Below are 22,612 nucleotides of genomic sequence, written 5' to 3'. Positions count from 1 at the left end.
AGTAATCTATGCTCCAAATCTACTGATGGAGATTGAGACACCTCTATAGAAATCAAGGGATCAGGTTTAATCAGCTAATACACTTTTCCCTTAATTCATAGATCTGGCAGCCTTGATTCAGCAGGCAAGTTTAGATTAATGGAATAGCTCCAGCAAACCAAGTAGGTATTTGCAGGATTGTGGTAAAAATTTGGGTACAAAACAACATAAGGATGTAAAATAAATAGGGAAAGGTTAAGAAAGGAGCAAGGTAGCAAAGACTGAACATGCAATCTGCATATTTCAATGACTTTTAAGAGGATCAGAATGAGCAAGTGATACACCAATTCCTACAATGGTAAGGTCAAGGTATTTCTCATCCTAATCCAAAGATAGTGTACTTGAATAATCAGTTTAATGTTGTAGTATAGTCAGTCATGAAAACCACCTGTTCAAAACATGCTGGGCAAACTAATCAGACTTTCTACATACTCTGGCATATAGGCTTCTTTTTTATTAAAATAATTGAAAGAAGATTACTTTGGAATTTGTTGTTTCATATTTCTATTTGAAATGGACTTCAGTTTTCCTTTTTCTAGACCCCGAGATATTTTTTGTTTAACAAGCGGAAAAAAATATAATGTAATAAACAGAAGAACTGGTCTAAAGGGATAACACCACATTACTGGGCTTGGTTCTCAGCTGACATAAACGAGCTGCATTGATTTTAATGTGTTACACACTCCTACAACAATTAAAGGTCTGGCTTCTTTTCTTGCTGCCTTCTTCCTGCCATTTTTTGCAATCACTTTTGCTTTGGGGTTATTCCCTGCACCACCACCACCTTCCCACCACCCCCCAACCTACTTAAATATTCAGATATACCCAGGTGTGCAAGAAAACCAACTTTTTGATTGTGTATCCTCTGGCTTTTCTTTGAGTTCCAAACGACAGCCCTGTGGAATCAGCATCCGAAAGTCTTCACGGTCCTGTTGGTTCTTTAAGGCCCCACACTTTGTTAGTTCATTCTGTAGTCTTCTAATCTGAGAGAGAAAGAGAACATAAAAATACTAGATTATTTAATACTCAATAACAACAACAAAAGAAATAAAAAGATACCAAATATCTTGCTAAATGCCAGAAGATGTGTTAGTGACATACTTTGGAATGAGACTACTCTAATATATACTAAGCTTCCCCTTGAAGATGGGGCAAATAATTTATTCTGCCTTTTTTTTTTTTAAATCATCATCTTCCTACTCAGAGGAAAGCAGTTTAGATGCCTCTTTATTCTTAACTGTTCACAATTCTTCACGAAGTACAGAAAAGGGCTCCCACATTAGTTAGATGTGCTTTTCCTGAGATCAGTCTGCAAAGTGGAAATCTACCTGGTCACCTGTCAAAAATAATTTTAGAGCCATCTTCCTTTCCTCTCTCTGGTATCTAGGTAAGCACAGATTAAGTATTTGGAACTCAATAACTAAATCCCAGTCTTTTACACTGGATGAAGTTTCCTTCAGCTCTTAGTAGCTTGTAAACTTGGTGCCTGATAAAGGAGAGTTCCAGGTGGTGTTATCTGGAGTGGTAACACAAAATAGCATGAGATAATACTCCGTGGAGAGTGCATCTGCAAGGTGTACGAGCCAAATGCACATGGAAGAGAACATGTATGTGAAACAGCTGACATGGCAGTCAATGGTAATCAAGGAATTATATTTATGTCCCCAGACAAAATGGCCTGCACTTCATTGAAACCTTCTCCTGCATTGTCTGGTTTGCTTCTGAGGGCATCGCAAACGCTGAATGAAATCTAACATATTACTGCTATAGAAGTGGCTCTCAGACATAGCCTTATCTCTAAAAAACTGATTCAGTTCTTTGTAATTATATTATGTTTTCATGTATCAGACTGTATACCCCTGTGAACAGAGGGCAAATAGCTGAAAATTCTTCTTCAGAAGTATGCAGAATAAGAATTAGCTACTAAATTGGGATATATGCATTTTTTTCTCATAAATCTGCATTGCTTTCTAGGATTATGGAAATTAAATCTCCCTTGACCCCACTCAAAAAACCCACAATCCCAAAACCCAGTGTAGGAGAAGTAGATGATTTAAAATTATGGGATTAGGAAGTTTTTACTGGTTCTAATTCTTGATCAGTAATGTATATACATGGTTATTCACCACAAATTATTCAGTAGCCTACTTAAAAATAGCGTTTACACTCCTTTTTCCCAGCAGGGAGGTGTTCACACCATAGCTGGCACTAACAGGCTGTCTTGTTAGGGAAACTAAGGACAGAGCAAGCAAAGGGTCTGAAACGTTGGCCTGGGTAGTTGGGGTTTTTTTAAGTCCCTTCAGATTAGAACAGAAAAAAATACCACTAAACGAGACAGTGGCTGTCACATACAGGAACTCTTTTGTAGGAAATTTCCAAGCATGTAAAGTTTCGTTCTTCCTCATCTGTCACAGACCACTCACAAGTATCCCATAAAATTTGACATCTTAAGAAAATAGATGCTTAAAAATAGACTGGTATTATCTGAGGTATTTTTTCAATGTCTAACCATGTAAAACCTTGCAGTAAACAAACCCCCAGATATTTATATTGCATAATTTCCTCAGTTATATAATTAATATATTTTCCAAAATATATAATTTATATATAATATATCTTTTTTTCCAAAATAGAAAACAATATGCAAAACAAATGTAACTTTTGAAGTATACCAGATAATTATAGGACTGAGGAATAGACTCGAGGTATTTAGCATTGTGAGACAATTTGCAGCATGGCACTTGATGTCCAGGGATGTCCACATAAAAGTAAAATAAAGTTTTGGTCAGTATTTTTTTTCCTTCCAGTAGCTGGGAAACAAAGCACAAAACAAATGACAAGTAAACATTCAGCCACAGGAAGCCATTAACAACAGTGAGCACCAATTAGGACCCAGCAGGTATCCTTTACACCGCCTGGTGCTCTAGCTCCTCCTCAAATACTTTGGCATAACATTCACAAACTTAGACTTAGGAAACAACAGGCTGTTTCATTTACTCAGCAATTTGTAGCCACATATTCCTGCTGATAGGCCCATAAACCTGTTTGTAGTCGTCTTCTGTTTCCCTTCAAGTTTGTGTCATTAGAAACAACAATTACTGTCTGTCCTAAGAGAATACTTTTCAGGAAAGAAAATAAAATTGAGATACTGTGATCCCTTTTCCTCTTTGTCTCTCTCTCCTTTTCAACTTCTCTTTTGGAGGAGAATGCACAAACAACGGCTGGGGTCAGGAAAATGGGCTCACAGGGGAAATATTTGAGAATTCTCAGATTTTCAAAAACAACTTTCTTTTTTCAAAGCACAGCATTTTTAGAAGATCAGAGTGAAAAGAAAATTGTTCTTAAAATTAAGCCAAGGTCTTAAATAATTAATAATAAACAACATCAAAATATACTCAAGCCAAAAACATTGTACAAAATAGATGAAATTTGGGGTCCTTATATCAACTAAAATGTATTTTGTATCTGCTACCCAAAGAACCTAAAAAAATTATCCAAGCCTTTTAAAGTCACTCACAGATTGTGCCTCACATCTTCCCTTGGGAAGTTGGGAGTTTTATTGAAATGTGACACAAAATAAGATTCTTACTTTTGCATCTTGAGATTGTAAATTTTAAGAAGCAGGTTGAATCTCCCAGACCAAGATTTTCCAGTTTGCCACTGTTTTGGCAAAATAAAGAAATACTTTTGCAGCATTATACCACTGCAAAAACCAGAGGAAAGTCAAAATCTAGCCCAGAAAATGGAGAGCTCTTTCTAGAATGTGTCACGATATAACACGATATCGGTGGAACAGTCCACTCAGCTCCACTAAATTAACCTTGTCTTATCAATGCCCAGGGTGGAGGTGTGCTCATGTGCCATTTTTGCTTCCAACATCATTGCTAGCTACATGACAGTTAATCAAAACATCACCAGTTGAAGTTTAAACATTACTTGATGCTTTTGACATTACAAGAAAACAAGGAAAGCAGACAGTATCTGTGCTAATTCAGAGCTTCCCACGTGTATCTTCAACTTTCCTTCATTTTAAATAAACCCTCTTCCCCCCCCTTCCCCCCCCAACCCATCTCTGCCATTTAAAAAAAAAAATAGGAAAGCAAACGTAAGATGAGCGAGTTAGTTTCCAATAGCACTTTGTGCTAAATCCCTGCTGGCTGTTGGCAAAGGTGTGCCCAGCTACCCATCCCCTGGCGCTTTCCACCACCTCTGCCAACAGTTCCTATGGAAGCTCCCAACCCCTGTGCCTCCAGCAGCCTGCCTGGGCTGTTCACGTGCAGCCTCTGTGTGCAACAGCCCCCATAACCCCCACTGAAAATCATCTGTGGCAGAGGGATGAACTCTGCAACAGGGTTCCCAGGATGCCTCTCAGATGAGTCTCAGAGAAAAACCAGCTATATGCCTTAAGCCCTGCGACATGTATCTTGGTTCTGCTGTACAGGTGTCCAGTACAGAGGTGCCCGTATAATTCCCAGATATTGGCAGCCTAGGATTCGGAAAGATAACTCAGGAAGATCCCACCGTCTCTGTGTGTACCCACAGCTCACCTGGCCAGTGCTCACTTCACGGGAAGCAGCTAGCAACCACCAAGTACTGCCACAGCACTGACTTCTCACTGCTAGCGCTTTGTAGCTCAGCATTTTAAGGAGACCATGTAGCCACCAGGATAGAGAAATTCAGTACTTTGGTCATTCCCTTCAGGTCAGCAAGGAACCAAGTGCTGAAGGGTCTGCATCAGTTTCCTGGTATGCTGGAGGACAGGAGTGCTGCATAGCAGTGGTTAGTATACTGAAACTATCCAGCCACTGGGGTTCCTCAGCAATACGAAAAACACCGCACTATGGAAAACCTGGGTACAGAAAACCTAACCAGCTTGCCCATTGCCATAGATCTAGACTTACCATGAACTAAACTGAGCTGGGCTCTGCTGATGTGCCACTCCATGAATACGTGAGCTCAGACATCTTCCTCTGCAGCTAAAAGGATACAATTATGGTGGACATTTACTAAATTTTCAGAATAAGGTTTATGTATCCCATTTGAGATCAGCCTAGACTGGCCTTTCCCAGGTACCAAACTGGTGGGAATTTCACTCATTACAATGACAGGTGCCCTGTTCCTATGTGGGAAAGAAACTATTGCGCCTGTGTAACTATATCTGCATATGCATATTTCAGTTTTGTCTTGCTACTTCTTAAAAAGAAGTTTGGGACACGAAATTACACATTTAAATACTGCTTACTTAAGTGTACACAAATACATACACAAAACACTGAGTAATAGGAAAGATGTTATTATTAGTACAACTACATGCATATACATCTCTATATAAGCAATCCTTCCAGCACTGAGATCAAAAGAGAGAGTCTCCCTGGTCTATAGGCACCTACAAATCAGGGGGCTTGGCAAAGCCAGTCATCCAGGCTCCTTCTGTAGTCAAGCAAGAGAGATAAGTGTCTCCAGATTGCCATTTATCCCATTCTAGGATAGGTGAGTAAAGCAGGTGAGATGAATCACCCTGGCATTGCTATCGGCTGGGGGAGGTGGGGTGTGTGTCTTAGATTACTAGTTTAGGTGAGATACTTTAAGCAGCTCGTGTTAAGAGAAATCCATGCTACAAGATTAGAGTATATAGACTCATACACTTGTGAAAAATTCATGTTATAGTTGGGCTCATGAAGAAAGTAAGACTTTAAATTCCCCATGGGAAAAAAAATCATCATACAGTCTCCGTCATTTAAGCTGTAGACCACTGAATCTATTATAGTCAGAGGGTCTGGGGTTTTTCATATGTTTTCCTAAAGATCAAAGGTTCACGCTATTCTGCTCTCCCAAGTCAATGAGGTTCACATTCTGAATTTTAAGAAATTATTTGTTGCAAACCTGTTAGGTGATTTCATTTAAATATGACAGAGATATACAAAAAATCTTGAACGTTTTATAGGAGCCTGTTACCAAATAAAGGAAAGATCTGTCAGTGCTGGCCAAAGGGGAAAGGTGGGAGCATAGCAGCGCCCCAGAGATGAAGCTGTAAGAGCAATCTTGAGGCACAAACCCGGAGGAGGAACTTGTTTAGCTCACTGCTCCCATCCATCTGACACCACAGTGTCAATTAAATAAAGTTTTTCACATCTGTTGTTCTTCGGCAGTGCTAGGTTTCTGTTTAGATTCAGCATAATATTCATGTAAACGGTAAGAACAGCTTTTGTTAGGAGTAACTCTCAAGGGTTCCTCTTGCACTACTAAAACAGATTGAATTCTTTCTCTCTGTGCTAGCTAAGTATATGCTAGCATTTACCACTTACAAATATAGCTAAACGCACACAAATAAAAACCTCAGAACAAAAACCTACTCAGAACCCACTGGACACAGCCTGCAAGGTGCTTTAAAGCACTAATATTTACTTTCTATAGGGAACGATATTTAATACGTTGATGAGATTCACTCCTGGCATGCTTGCAAGGCTAGCTGTCAAAGGAATTGAAAAATTCAGGCTAGTGTCAGTAACATACATAATCTTCAGTCACTTGGTGCCCAATTTCTGCCTGCACGGGAAAAACAATGTGCTACTTCACAAGCCCTGAATAAACTAAACTCAAAAATTGGTTGAGAAAGGGGCAGATAGTGCACTTAGTGTTTTTCTCTGTTCATTTCCTACTCTCTTCCCCTTTAGGATTTTCTCTTCTCATGTCGATTATTTGGAAGATGGGGAGAAAGCAAGAAAATATGATTAAGTGAGCTACTGATTGAAAATGGCTATAAATTCTAGAAGTCAGAGCCTGGTCTCACAAAGCAAGTAAAATGTAGACATGAGATTCACCTTTCACTGCATTTCTGTGCTGGATGGAAAGACTTACACACACTTACCACTGATATTTAAGTGTTAGTAAGTAACTCTCACAGTCACAACTGAAGCACCAGTCTCCATACAGTATTGCATGTTTTGTGTTCCTTTAAATATAACTATAACCCTGTCATGCTAATAATCTTACTGAAATCCAAAATGATTGAGGAGAGGAGCAAAATCTTTAATATCCTTCTTAGTTTACAACCATTTCACCTGCCTTATCCCAGAGTCTGGTGCTGCATTCCAGTAATGCAAGCACTCGGAAGGTGAGAGAGATGTAAAAGGACTGTAAAACAGAAACACCAGGAGACGCCATGGAGATCAACAGGTCACACACTGGGGTTTTATAGCCCCAGTTTCCAATGATGCTGCTCACAGACCGTCAAAGCCTGGGCATCTGCAGGCAATGAGCAGAGCAAAGCAGCGCCTGTGCTGTATATGCCCACTTGCTTCCACTCTCCATAATATATTACATATATACAGTCCTATGCAGAGCAACTGCAAGATTTGGGTAAAGAAAGGTAATGAACTAGAAGAGGGAAAATTCCAAAATTACTATCTTTGCTCCTACAGACTTTTATTTTTTAACACAGACTGGCACAACCAGGCCTGCAGTCTGTAGGTTATTTGCTCAAAATAAATTGCTGCCAAGATTAAAAATAAGTGATTATTTGCTTACATATGAATGCATAACATACCCGAGCTAAAGATTTTAAGTCCTAATACAGTTTTACAGACTCCATCAGTACAAACGACTCAATAGGATCAAAAGTTTCACGCCCTCTACAATGCACTGCAGACACTGTAAAAGCAATGAAACGAGCAGGTTCTGGGTGCGCATCTCTGGCCACATCTACTTCAGCACAGCAGAGCAGAAGCTGAACCTGCAGAACAACAGTGATTGCTGAGGACCCAACATCCACTTTGGGATTTTTACTTTGGGTTACCTCACATCTGGATCTATGGACTGGAAAACTTGCTAGAGCTGGCAGGCATGAGGAGAAACACATTCTCCATCCATCTGACCTCAACTCTGCTCCATGACGTGAGATGCTGAGTGCCAAGGGGGGACGAGTGGAAGCTCACTTCAGAGTGCATTGCATGTCTGAACTAATTAGCTCTACAGAGTTTTGCTACATAAACATTAGTATTTCAATGTATCTCAAGTATTTCCAGTTTGAAATGGCAAAGGATAAAACTGATATAAAGTTTGTCAGCAACCACGGCCACTTATTTAAATATGCTTGTTTTCATCACCACTGCTGTTTTCCTGCACGGTACCCAAAATACTTCAGGGCCCCCAACATCCATGCAGACACGCCTGCCAAAGAACATGAGTGCAATTAGACATGTAAGGGCCTTTACAGCAAAAGACCTGAGCTGACCAATTAATTTCTACAAATGTGGCCTCCTCCATAGGTAGATCTGGGGCAGAAAAAAACCTGTGGTTCTTTTTAATGTTATTTTATTCCATGTTAATCTGAATGGTGTTATATCCGTGTGTACAACTTACTGTGGAAAATAGTCACTTTAAAGAAGCTTAAGATACTGGAAGAGAACTTGACTTGGTGTTTCTTTTTAGACTTTGAGCCCCCTGTGACACAGCTGACAAGGCTACAAAAGTTCAACGATTTTGTGTGTGCAAGCCCAGGCAGAGGAAGCCTGTATTTTCCAGTCACCCATGTATTTATTTGACATTAACAGTGGGAAACAGCGATGTGGAAGCCCTGAGCAATAATGTGCAAGGAACTCCTGTAAAAAGAAGCATTAGCATACTTTTACAAATCTGAATGACAACTTAGTAATTGGATACAGTGACTTTTCCACACAGGCTTCCAGACCCATTGGCACACGAGTGTGGGAAGAGCTTGTCTGGAGGCTGCCCATGCTGGTTCTGCAGCACAGTTACCAGCAGGCATCAGGCTGCAGGCAATTCAGGGGACACTTTTCACTGGTGGCTGCAAGTCAGGAAAATGAAGGGGAAAATTGTTTCTTAAAAAAAAATCTTGAAGAATGACATACAAAAATAGATTTTTGTAGGTTTGAACAACATAAAGCTATTGGAAAATGTTTATGAAATGTTAAATTAGATTTATTTAAAGGACATAAATAGCTGGTCTGATTTTAAAAGCACACACTTCAGCTTCCGTTGCCAAATGAGGTTTTTCTCGGGCCTCAAGCTTTAACAGAGTTCCCTCATTCTTTTCAACAATTCCTAACAGTGCATGAGGCATGCTTGAGACTTTGCTAGGCACCAGACAGAACAGCATGTGCAAGGATCTATCCTATTCCCTCCCCACCTCAACTTGCTTTACACAAATGCCACCCTGAATACTATTCCCATTGTGGCAACAGTTACGCCTTGTGCTCTGCGTCCTTCCCCTGTGCACAGAGCGCCACAGCTCCTAACAATTTATTTAAACGATTCTGGAGCCCAGGCCAGGCTCAAAGGCATAACCAGCTTAGACCAAATGCACTTTTCCATGGCCAGTTACCACTGGACTCACAATAACATCACAGGGTAAAAAATAGTAATAGTCAAGTGGTAGTCTCACTGTTAGTACATACAGGGGAAAATATTATGAGATGTGTATAAGCTGACAAAAAACTACTTACCAAATTTCCAAACTGCAAATGTGAATATAAGAGTCAGTACTGTACTCGGGAAGAATTTTTTTCTTTTCTGCCTGACAAAATTAGCAGGGTGTTTCCCTATCTGCTTGGGAAGAGGACACTGCTTAACTAGCATCAGACTGCAGTCTACGTGACTTTACAACTAAAACAGCCTCTGCCTGAGCACCAAGCTGCGCTGGTTTAGAAAACACTTCAATTAAACACTGAATTTTAAACTTGTAAAAACCTCTTATTTCAGTTGAACAATGACTTATATTGATTCAGCATAAACCAACTGCTTGCTACCATAAGCTAAACAGAATTCATTTTAAATTGCAGTGAGTGTTAAATACAAGGTTTTTCTACTGCATTATCTAAGTCAGTATTAAACCAACCTGAGCTTTAGAAGTAATTTTTCAGTATATATAAAAGCCCTAAAGTACTCAGAAACAAGTAGGCTACTATTTTTCAGGTAAATAAAACAGAGCTTGTAACACAGTGCAGCCTTTGCTGTCCTTTCTTTATAATGTTTTGGTAAAACACAAGTGAACATACTCTCTACTCAACACTTCCCTAACCTTTACCTATAAAGAAAAAAAAAGCCCCAGATGGTTCAATACTTTTCAAATTGATTAATATTTTACACAAGTCAAAATTAAGATTCATATGTCAGGATTAAAGCAATTCTCTCTGAACAGTAACTGTGTTGCTCCAAAAATAATTCAATGCATTATTCCCCTGTTAAGTATGGAGAAAAGTGTTTCCTTTAGAAGAGGAAATTCTCTTAAGGAAGTTGTTTTAAGCTAAATAAAAGTTCAGGATGAAGCCAGCAAAAGGTGTGAATGATTTCTCTTTGATTTCCCAGCTTGTGTATTTGGGCTCAGACACAGACTACATTTTATGCACATATTAATAGGATGCTAATAAGCCTACAACTCTACTTTAACAGGGACCTGTAGAGACAACCCGATATGTGGCACCAGATATACTAGCTGTCTTAAGCAGAAGATTTATTTCCCTCTCGCGCAAACAGAGACTCAAACTCCATATTTCTAATTACAAATTCAGACAAAAATGTCTTGCAAAGTTAGACTGTTACTTCTGTTGGTGTGTTTCTCAGGCAAAGTAACCTTCAAAAGATCAATACAGAAACCGAGACTTTTAAAGCAACTAGGAGCAGCTTTTGCTCTTCACTAGTAATCTTAGATGCAAAATAAGGCCACTCAGTTGTAAACCTGCTTAAATTACTAGGTCATTAAAACAATCCTGGTATCAAAATCATGGAGCACAGAAATTGGCAGCATGTATTTAAATAGCTTGCTGCATCTCATGGAAAACTTTGAGACATCTTATCTAGTTGTAAAGTTCAGAGATATTTCAGAGTTTACTCTTTTAGGTTTTTTAAACAACACCTGCAAAATTTATTAAAGTGATACAAAAAGCAATGAAAAGTAGTAGGTAAGACTATTCTCAACCATGTGTATATATCCTAGTTAATAGTTATCCTTAAAAAAATAATTGAGAAATTGCATCTAGTAGCATCTTAAGAATTAATTTAACCACACATTCAAACAAGTCTTCCATACATCACCTCCCCAAAATAACTTTGTTTTTCACCATTTCAACTTCCTTTTTCACATTTCTTAAACAACAAAAATAGACTAGAACAACTTTGCTTTCATCATCAGCCATTAAAATAGTCTTTTGCTTAAAAATCCACACAAAATGGAATTAAAAAAAACCCAACCAAACCACGTATTATTTCGATTTGAATTTGAAATAAAATTAATTGGTTTTGTTATTTTGAATTTAAATTGAATTTGAAATAAAAATCCTTTAAAATACCTATTGTTCTTAGCCTGTTGACACAGAAACTTCTCCGTTGTATTAACAGTTGTTTTAATACAACTTAAAAAAAAAAACATAACAAGGAATTTTGTTGTTGTTTAAAAAAATTCTATATGACTTAGTATTTCACAACATATGTTTTTTTCAATATATATTCATCTTTCCAGCCTGGTCAATTGGCCAGCACATATGTGCCCAGCTAGTAAAACTGTCAAATACCTCCTCCTGTCCTGGGAAGCTTCTCAGCTTTAAACTTATTTCTGTTCGCTCAAGACTGTGCCAGTGTTTGGTCCATTTGATTTCAGCAGCCAACAAAAAAAATGGATAATTGTCAATCATCAGTTACTCGTATTTCTCAGCTTGAAGAAAGTTCCACAACCTTCCTATTTGTAAAGCAAAAGCCAATAAATGCGTACAGTTCTGAAAGTACAAAGCAGTTTATTAATTTGAATGTTGGCTATTGTGGGATTCCCCTCTCCTTCCCTGCCATTTCTACATGGCGAGTGTCAGCTGTTCACTTGACCCTCTTCTCAAGAAGATAAAAAGAGCAGAGGCAAAGTGCCACCCAAAGATGACTCATGACTATGTTGCAAATGATCCAAAATACCCATGTGTCCATGCAACTGACTTCCTATAACTCTCACAAAAGAAATGAAGTGTTTTCTGAAATGAAGCACCTCACTCTACTCCAAAGGTGCTGTTCCTCCCATACACACTGCAGCCATCACGGTACAAAAGTTTACACAAAGTTGTTCTTTTTTAAGTCTCACCTGTTTGCATGACCACCATGCTTGGGACAAGTCTCTCAACTTCCTCTTGCTGGAAGTCCAACTTTGAGAAGACACTGATGAAGGTCCAGAGCTTCAGGCACTGGATTACCTTGCAGATGGCAGAGAACAAGTTAGGGGATGGTCACAGTACCTTGAAGGCTGCTCTGTGATGCTTGTGTGACTGGTTACAGTTACACTGAAAGAACAGCAACAAGTCAACTACTGGTACCTCTTGTAAATCTACTTTGTTTTCCTAGTTGTGTGACCTTAAACAGCTAGGGTGCAGGCTCAAGGAAGGAACACTTAAATCTTCAGAAAACAGGCAAGACATAAACCAGACCTCAATCAACAATACAGGTTGCATGTATATATATACACACGCTGGTGTAAAAAATACATACAAATGCACTACTGGTTGCATTCTTCACTGCTGGCAGTGAGATATGAAGAGCACATGTGCCTGCAGCACTTGGGCAGGCATCCTCCATCACTTTCGGTGTCATTCAGACAAAGCTCCAAACTCATCTTGCCTTCCTGGTTTAAGCAGATTTTTTTGAAACCAGTACAGTCTTTATTACCCTCTGCTTAACAGCATCCTTAACCTCATGAAGCCAACCTACATCTGCAAAGTCAAGCCAGGTTCCTCCCAGTGCCTTGCCAGCTATTTATGTCAAGCTTGGGCTCAGTTCAAACTCCAACATGTGACAGCTGTTAAAGAGCACATGGGAGGAACTGAATTAACTTAAGAATGGTCAAATGCTTTGTGGGGAAGGGTCCTAGATATTTGAACTGTTAGGAAATACACATTATCCATGGGCAATGCCAACCCTGCGGTCAAAGCTGAAATTATAGCACTTCTGGGTAAACACAAACTAATTTTGATCTCTGCTGTCGGGGATTCCTATATCAGAGCAGCTGCAGCAATTCCACTATCAGGGAAATTTCCGAAAGCTCCTCTGGGCCACAGTGTGTATCTAACCATCAACCTGAGTCCTGCCTACTGCCTCTGGCCAGGCTTGACACCTGAGCCAGCAGACAATCATCTTCCTCCATCAGCCTGCTCAGGACTTGTCAGCAATGCAGGAGATCTCTCTCAGCATAAACAACACAGAGAGCCCACCCCAAGTTAGTAACAAAACATTGCCTTTGGGAAGATGAGACACTCATTTACCCTGAGGTGAACCTGCCAAAGTCAGCAAGGAAAATAACCTTGGGAAGTTCACTTCACAGCACTTCAGGACAACTCAGGTTTGCTAACTGTCCTGACACAAAACTACACCTTTTTCACCAGTGAAGATAGACTAACATCTGACAAGATGAACCTTAAAGGGTCTGGGAGCAGTACTGGCAACTGGATTGTTCTTCCCAGGACAAAAGCGAACAAAAAAACCAAAAAAAAACCAAAAAAAGGAAACCCCAAGTTACAACAGCTTAGTTTACTTGATCCAGAACTATTTAGATTCACAGTAACAAGCTTGCTTCTACTTGCATTATGAAGGTACATTTTTCTCTCATCAGACTAGTGCATAATTGAACCAAAGTCACTTTTTCTGTGAAAACAGTCCATATTTTAGAAGATAGGTATCATCAGGGTATAAGAAGATATTTTATGCAAATTCTCTAGGTTTTAAAACCTGGAGAACAGAAGAGGAAGCGCTTTTCATTATTTAGAAATTAAAGCACCTTCTGTTTGGAGATCACCTTCTTTCTCTGATTTTTCTTCAATTTTATTTTTCAAAGAAGCTTCAATCTAACATTCAAACAGAAACGCAGATCCCAACCTTTCAATCTATTAATTTGTCTTGCAGGGTCCCACAGATGTTAACCAAGCTTTACTGACCACTGTAAGGTTTGCCTCTGAGAGCTGACTCTATCTTGCCCTACACTGACTGCCATTCCTTTGATTTGTCACTTGCCCCCTGTGTCAGGACTGCAGACATGAACAGCAGCAGACATCCTGTGAACAGGGAGGGAAAGCCAAAGCTAAGGAAGACAAAAAATGCTGCTGGTCTTCATGGTCTTGAAATGAAAGACATGAAATTATTAGAACAGGAAACTGAAATTAGACGTTCACAGCTTCGATGCGAATAACCTCAGTTACTAGCTTTATATTTCTGCATTATATATATTTCTATATATAATATATTATATTTATATATATATATATAAAAATATATCATATCATTAAGAATGTGGCAAGACCAAAGCCAACAGGAAAAGTAATTAGCAGAGTCTGAATTAGGAATGTGCCACATTAAGAGCTCTATTTTATGCAGCACTTGAAATGCATGCTTAAGCTGTCTGTAGGTACCAAACAGAGCCCAGAGCAGGGATCCTGTTCCTTCCTGAGCAAGGCCAGAATGATTGCTCAGCTCTAGGATGGATGCATTGACAAGTACTTCCACTTCTGGCAGCAAACACTCTGTTGACCTCTCTGTTATTTTAAAGAGTAAGCATCACATACCTGTTTTTGTTTACTTAATTACTTTTCTTTAGAGTCCTCTTGTTGTGTTGTAGTTTGACCCTGGCTGGACACCAGGTGCCCACCAAAGCTGCTCCATCACTGCCCTCCTCAGCTGGACGGAGAGAGGGAACGTAACGCCAGGCTGCTGGGCTGGGATCAGGGCAGGGGGAGATGGCTCAGCAGTGACCGTCACGGGTACCCTGACTCGGCCTGGGGGAGTTACTTTAGTTTATGTAGTTATTATTAATATTAATGTATTCTTTATTTAAATCAGAAAAAAAACAGCTCCCCCCCTCCCCCCTTCTTCCCGGTCTGAGCCTCCCCCGCGGTTTCTCTCCCTGCTCCCCCAGCAGTGCAGGGACACTGGCATGGGGCTGGGGTCAGTCCCTCACACGCTGTCCCTGCCGCTCCTGCCCTGGCCTGGGGGCTGCAGGGCTGCTGCTCTCACACAGGCCCACTCCTCTCCCCAGCGGCAATTGCTGTTGCTCATAATTTTCCGCCCCCTTCTTAAATCCGTTATCCCACAGGCACCGCCACCGTGGCTGATGGGCTCGGCCTGGGCCAGCAGTGGGTCCATCCTGGAGCCGGCTGGCATGGGCTCCATGGGACATGGGGCGGCTTCTGGCGGCTTCTCACAGAAGCCACCCCTGTGCCCCCCACTACCAACACCTTGCCATGCAAAACCAATACAGGTTGATTAAATATATCCAGTGTTACAACAATTTACCTAAAATTTCAAAAGAAGAGAAATGCTTATTTTTGAGGAAGGTATACATGATGCATGTAGGCTTAAAAATGAAGTTCAGTTGATACCTATAAGGAAATTATAAATGTTTGGAAGAACTTATACTTCAACTTAATGTAATCTACTGAGTTAATTGTTTTTCTTTTTTATTTGCCATAATAATCAAGGTAGATATTTTGAACATTAAGTTTTATTTCCCTAATAAACTAATGTAAGGATATTATGGAATTGGGGATTTATATCTAAAAATCTTGAAATTTTAAATATTTGCATTTACTTCCTTCCATAAGGCATCTTAAACCATGTTCTACCATTTGTATATTTGTAATTACAGTCAAAGAAACAAAGAAGGGGGGCGGGGGGGGGGGGGGGGGGGGGAAGAGGATATTACTCCTGATCTTTTGGGAACCATGTAATCACATGTTTAAACCACTTCTAATTAATGAAACATAGAATGAAAGAAACGCTCAGGGTTCATACACTTTCCACCATGCTGTGTGTTGCATACAATGTTGACAAGTACTGTAAGAATATCACAGAAAAAAACCCTGAAAAACCTTAAAATAACCCTGAAGCTCACAGGCTCCACCCAAGCTGCCTTCAGAATAAGCATGAGACGTTCCCAAGTGGCCTGTAACATCGGGAGAAATACCCACTTACACTCTGCTTTAGTTTTTGGAAGCAAGCCTCCAAATTCTTTGATGTGGGGTTTGACCAGATTGGTAGTGCCAGAAAAATACTTCAGGCACTGTGGGTGGGCTTTGCTAGAGCACGAATGGTGAGACGGAATGGCTTTGCTAAAGTTAATCAAAGAAGAGCCTATGGAAGCTGTGAGCAATAGATAAGCCACCTGCACAAAACCGTGTTAACAAGGGTAGAAGGACAGCAAATGACAAAGTCCTGCAAAACAAGTGGCAGGTGAAAAAGGAACAAGGAAGATATTTATGGCACACTGGTGATCCAGCACCTATGGTAGGAATGGAATATGGAGATGTTGTTCAGGACATATGTTCTAACTTTATACAGCATTGTTTTGTATAAAAGCAGAATCAGAAACCACGTAGGCTTTGTGTCGGTGAAATAGCGCCTTTGAGATGTGCCAATACCCTTTCTCAGGTATATATATATACCTGCTGCGTCTGCCAGGGCACAAGTGCGCGAAGGCTGTGCTTTGCTAGACCTAAGCAGGCAGAGCCTTTGCCAATGAAGCCAGCCCAGGGTCATTTTGTAGGGCACAAGCATCGTCACCCTGGGGCCTCTGGGCAGGAGAGCCACCCCCCTGAGGCACCCACTACAACAAAACACACAAAAAAATCACCACCTACTGAAGGTCCGGATCATGTAGTTACAAAGGGGGACCTCAGATTGCTGATGGTACTGCTGCAACCTGCCAAGGACCCAACACAAATAATGCTGCAGATTTATAAGCAGTAGTGAAGCACCTCACTTCTTAGCACCGGGAATGGCCCTTGCCTCCTCGACTAGGCTAGTCCAGCTCTTACCTACTTCTTTGCACTGTTCAGGTGCCTGTTAATGCCCCAGGCAGCATAACCCCCGATACAAAATGTAAGCCCCTGCCCACAATAAGATTGCTAAGTGCCGCGGCAGAAGCACAGCTGTACCACCCGAACACAAATCCCGCACCACACGGGCTGTCACTCCAACAAGCCAAGCTGCTGAAGCCTGCCCACAGGGTGAGTCAGTCTTCAAGAACTGCCCAACAAAGGCCGAAGAGTTTAACCTGTGGTAAAATATAAACACTTGTGCCACGATACGATTCGTTAATAGATGATAAGCCATGATACTACTTTCATGTTTCTTCCCCTCCCTCCCTAACTGATTTGGCAAGGATTTATCAGGAATTGGTCTGGTTTTTCACTTATGTTTCAGTATATTGCTAACATAGTTTGTGTACTGGGAAAACTTCATTAGTTCTCTAAAAATAAAACATCTCCAAGTAACAGCACACGGCATGAATAACTAACTATTCATCTATGGAAACTATGGAGATGAACTGAATTTTCAGTTTAAGACAAAAATGAGGAAGCACGGATAAGAACATAATAGTATATTGCATACTTTTAGTTATGTTATACTCTGTAAAGAAACATGTTTTAACAGATGTCTATAGCAATTGCTTAGATTATCACATCCCATACATAAGTAAGAGTAAGTTTTGAAAGGGCAAGATGTGAGACAGGGAATGAAAAGTCCTGATGGAAGAAGCTTAAAAAAAAAAAAACAAACAGCTGAAATTTGGGTTAAGTTTTCTTATTGTGTTTTTTTTTTAATTATAAAGTTGAAAACAAACAAAACCCCAAAATCCCTCCCACCAAACCAAATCTAACAACAGTAATAAATGCAGTAAACCCCAAAGTCAAATGCTTGGCTTGGCACAGAAGTGCTTGGTTTGGATGCTATAGCATCCATTGGCTTTGTCTGAGGCTGTGCAGGGAAGCTGCCACTCACACTGTACAAACTTTTTTGTTGCAGATTTCCTGAAAAATTATGACCAAACTTTTTTTTAAAAAACAAGAAAGCAAAAAACCAAACACCACACCCACCCCGAAAACAACAACAACAACAAAAACCAAATCCCCACCAGTATAATGGCTTTGGACACCTAGTTAAGCAGCCTGTTTCCCCAAAGTGCTGATGAACCCAGGAGCTCCTATTCACTTCAAAGCTTAGGATTTGGGGATGTTTGTTGCTTTAAGATTTATGGTCTCCCTACATCCTAACTGAGAGATTCACGAAATTACAACTAGTAGCTCATCTCCATTAAAATTAGAAAGAAGTGCTAGACTGATTTGTGGCATCTGTTCCAGAGGCCAACACGTTCATGTCTTCAGAGACCCTGCCAGAGGAATAACTAGTGTAAAGAAACAAGGATATCCCAGGGAAAGCTTTGCTAAGGGGCAACAGGGCACTTCGCTGCAAAATCCATGAGCTGACAAAAGCAGCAGCACATGAGAGTAAAGAATGAGAGCTGTTTCTGCTGCAGGCTAGTACTACAACAACAACAAAAAAACTATTCAGCTCAGTGCTCTGACTATATTCCTGTCAGTGACCCAGCTTAACAAGATTTTCTAACAACAGAATCAGAAGCTGGGTAATAACAGTCCAAGATGGAATGTGGAAATTCATAGCTAAACAAAATACCATTGGGAGCAAAAACCTTGATGCATATGGGGCAGAAGAATTCTCACCATGTAACAAAGCTGTTGTGCAGCCAAGCTGACAGACCAAACCTACAAAATCTGTTAAAACGCCCTAACAGTAGGTATTGATGTCCACCAGAATTTTGGGGACTGGCAAACCCCAAACCCAAATGTATTATTTCACTACAGGCAGAATTGTTCCCTGGTGCTTCCTGAAAACACGGCATGCTCCACCCATGAAAATTTTGGAGGGCTTTCCCCTTTTCTGAGAAAAAAAAGTAGCAACTGTGAAGGAGTAAGAGTCCATAAAAGGATGCCAGTGCTAGCAGCCCGAGTGACAGACAGGAAGGAGATTTCCACAATTGACATTTGGTGAATTGCAAGCTATAAAAACTGGAGATGGCTGGGTTGTCTGCAGTTTCTAGGCACAGCGGTTAAATTTTGTCTCTTACTAAAAGATCTTAGTTTATTTAAAAGTTTTATTTCAGAATTTCTTTGTATACCAAATTAAAGCAAGAAAAGAGAACAAATCACACTTCTTACTCTTAGTAGGTTACATTTTCAGTGATGGCATAACTTAAAAAGTGGTTTTAACATCTCACATATCTTTCATCTATCATTGGAAAAAATTTCCTTACTATTGTAGTCACTGTTACAAATGGCTTTCCTTCCATTTTGCCTGATCTATTTTGCTTTTATTGTGCTTAGAGTACAGCCAATTTTCTGCTTTAAAATCTGCTTAGTCTTTATTATTATGCATAAATTGCTGAATCATGTATGTGTCTATGTTGAAGTTGCCCCTTAATAATCCAGGCCCTCAGTGCCAATTTGTACATTTTAGCTGAACCGGAGATAGAAAATTCTTTCCTGCACCAAAAAAGCTTTTGGAGGAAAACCTGAGTAAAGTCTTTCCAAAAATAAATTTCTTCTCATAATTCAAAGAATTTCATACATCCATTGCAGCGGAGGTAGGGAAGAGGTGGGCCCTTTCTCTTCATTCAGCACAAAGTCATATTGTAAGAACAGATGGAAACCTTGAGACATAAAATTAATTTTCAAGGCTTAACATTTAGGCATTAGAAGACAGGGTAAAAAATATTTATATATATATTTATATATAATTTGTTCTGGAGCTGTGAAGTGATATAGATCCACCACCACCCTGCTAGGCAATCCTCCTGCAAGGCAATGCCCAGCCATAGGAGTCGGACAAAGACTGCCATAAGTACAAGTGTCACTGCTCCCTTCTGTCGAAGGGAGCACCCTGTTTGAGCACACCAGCTCTGCTTAACTAATAATGACCGTACAAAGGCAGATTTTTGACAGCTGCTTTCAAACTCCCTCTCTTAATGGGATTTCTCAGTCTTCTTGGTTATTTTGTTTCTTGTAACAAACTGGCATTCCAGCAGTGCTCCCTAACTAGAAAAAAATATTAATTCCCAGTAACAGAAAATATGCAGATCTTCCCATGAACACACTGGTATATAATATAATAATATATATATATAATATATATTATAAGTAATAAATATTGGCTATACTCTGCCTGCTGTGTTACCCCCTCTGCCCAACATCCTCATGCCCCTCAACCTCACACATTTTTGCTCTTTGTGCTGTTCAAGATTTTGTTTGACCCTAAAATTCAGACTAAAATCTGGATTCTTTGCTTTTGAACTTTCCTATTCAGCAGGTCCTGGTAGCACACATACACAGCATTTCTTTGCCTGTAGAGATCCTTATACATTTTAAAGTGGCATGGGGGTGGGGTGTGGAGAGTCTCATTAACTAATGTATGCTTAGCGGACTTTTTTACAAAATGTGTATATTTTTCATCTTTTATCAATATATATATAACCTGTATAGATGGAAAATAAAAGAAAAAGATGAAGGAGCTTAAGTTGTTTAGCAGGTTGAAACTTTAAACTATAAAAGCCCTTGGAAAAGTCATTTCACATACTTGTTTTATTGTGTCTTTCAAAGGGAAGAGACAGACTGGTCTTTGATATATACCTAAGAAATGTATCTGCATTATATTGTTAAAAGAAACGAGTTAATGCATTATGTTCCTCCTAACACTACAGGGCCCTTGGAGGGAGAAACACACTAACGCTGCCGCTGGGTCGGAGGACGGGGGCTGGTTGGGAAAGGGGGATGTTCCAGGCACGGAGCGGGGGGACACAGCCCACAAGGCCTCCTGCAGAATACTTCACAAGGAAGCACACAGAAGCCTTACAGACGCTGCCTGAAGGTAACGTGGTGCTGGGGATTTTCCTGGGGAAAGGGACAGGCATTAGCAGGTTTAGTCCATGAACTCTTTTCCTTCCCTAATTTCTGGAAGCCTCTTTCCTCTAAACTCAGCTCGAAACAACCTGAGCAGGGGGCTTTCCTTTTTTTAGGTGCAAGCGTATACACGCTATTATTACCTGCACACTTTCAAATTCCAGGCTATCAATACCAGAAAGCAGATGTTTTCCAGCTGTGCGTCACTGGCCGCTCCTGCGATTTCCCAGTAGATGGCAACGTTGCTCTGTCACCTCGTAACACCCGCTGTCCCCGTCCCCCCGCCGGGCACCTGCCTTGGCCGCCCGGCCCCACCAGCAGCGCTCGCACCCTGCGGCCCGAGCCGCTCCGAGCTTGCCTTGCTAGCCGCCTTGATGAGAAATTATTTCAGCCACTCAACATGCTAAATAGCAACGTATACAAAGAGATACAGCAAAAGGGGGAAAAGAAAAGCCATAGCTGGCTGAAAGAAAACTACGCTCAAACTTGCAACAGAATAAAAGGTGCCTGTTGAGCTGCATACAGTTACAATCTCTGGCACGATGAAATTATAGCTGTCACGCCACTGTCGTGCAAATAACACGGCGGTACTTGAAGAAAAGGCAAATCTCTTAGTTATCAGCAAGGCACGAGCTGAGACACAGGGGAGGCAGCTGCTGGCCTCCCACTGCGTTCTGTTGGAGGAGACACCAGAGATGAGCATTAACAGTAAGGAAATATTGAGAGTATCCCACAACACTGACTACAAAAGGGTTTAAAAAAAGTCTTCTACATACCACATATTTGCACGTGCCATTATGCAAATAAATGCTGATGAATTCTATCACTCTCACATCTGGGCTAATCAAGGTCAGCTATCATTTGATGCACAGGTGAATGCTCTGTACTGAAAATGACCAGCTCACTCCTTACCAGCCTTCGTCTGCAGACTCTCACCTGCTAGTTGTTGAAAACAACGAGCACTGCAGCACAATAACAGCAAAATACCACACTGAAAAATCTCATTTCCCTTACTTTGTAGGTACAACAAGAGTTTTTTTGAAAACTGTCTTCAGCATTAGGCTATATAGTCCAATTTTTCTCTTGCCCACACAGATATAAACAAAGAATAAAAATAAACAAAGGAATTAAAGAAACAGGTAAAATAACCACAACCGACACCAGAATTCATTCTCTTACCAGATAAACCAAGGTGCTCCACCAACACAGAAACTCTCCTGGCACTTTGGAGCTGAATAGGGAGTTCCAGCCTCTGGGCAACTGAGCCATTTCATAGAATCACAGAATCATTTAGGTTGGAAAAGACCTCTGAGATCATCAAGTCCACCTGTTAGCCGAGGACTGCTAAGTCCACCACTAAACTATGTCCCTAACTGCCATGTCTATGCATTTTTTAAACACTTCCAGGGATGGTGAGTCCACCACCTCCCTGGGCAGCCTGCTCCAATGCTTGACCACCCTTGCAGTGAAAAAACTGCTACTCGATCACAAATCCTGAAATCCAGCAGTGTCAGTTATCAGATAGCCGGCTATAATGGCATTACCTGATCCATCAGGGCTTGTTTCATCATACCTTCTTCAGCTTCCTCACTAAATGCTGATTTGATGTTTCTCCTCTTTGCCATCTTTGATAGTCCCCTTCTGCTTGTGGTTATTCTATACAAAGATGCATCAGTGTCAAAAAGAGAGGGGTTGTGCAACTGTGGCAATGGATACCTGCTGGGATGCTTGTCTTTGCTAATGTATAATTCAGATCCTGCTAAAACACGTAATTCATGCATCTAAGCATGTAAATTTTAATTCATAAATACTTTTCCTCTTGCTACTATCAAGCAATAACACAG

This window comes from Falco punctatus (assembly GCF_963210335.1).
Source record: "Falco punctatus genome assembly, chromosome: 5".
Classification (NCBI taxonomy): Eukaryota; Metazoa; Chordata; class Aves; order Falconiformes; family Falconidae; genus Falco; species Falco punctatus.
The sequence above is the reverse complement of the archived record's forward strand: the minus strand, read 5'-3'. Positions refer to the sequence as shown.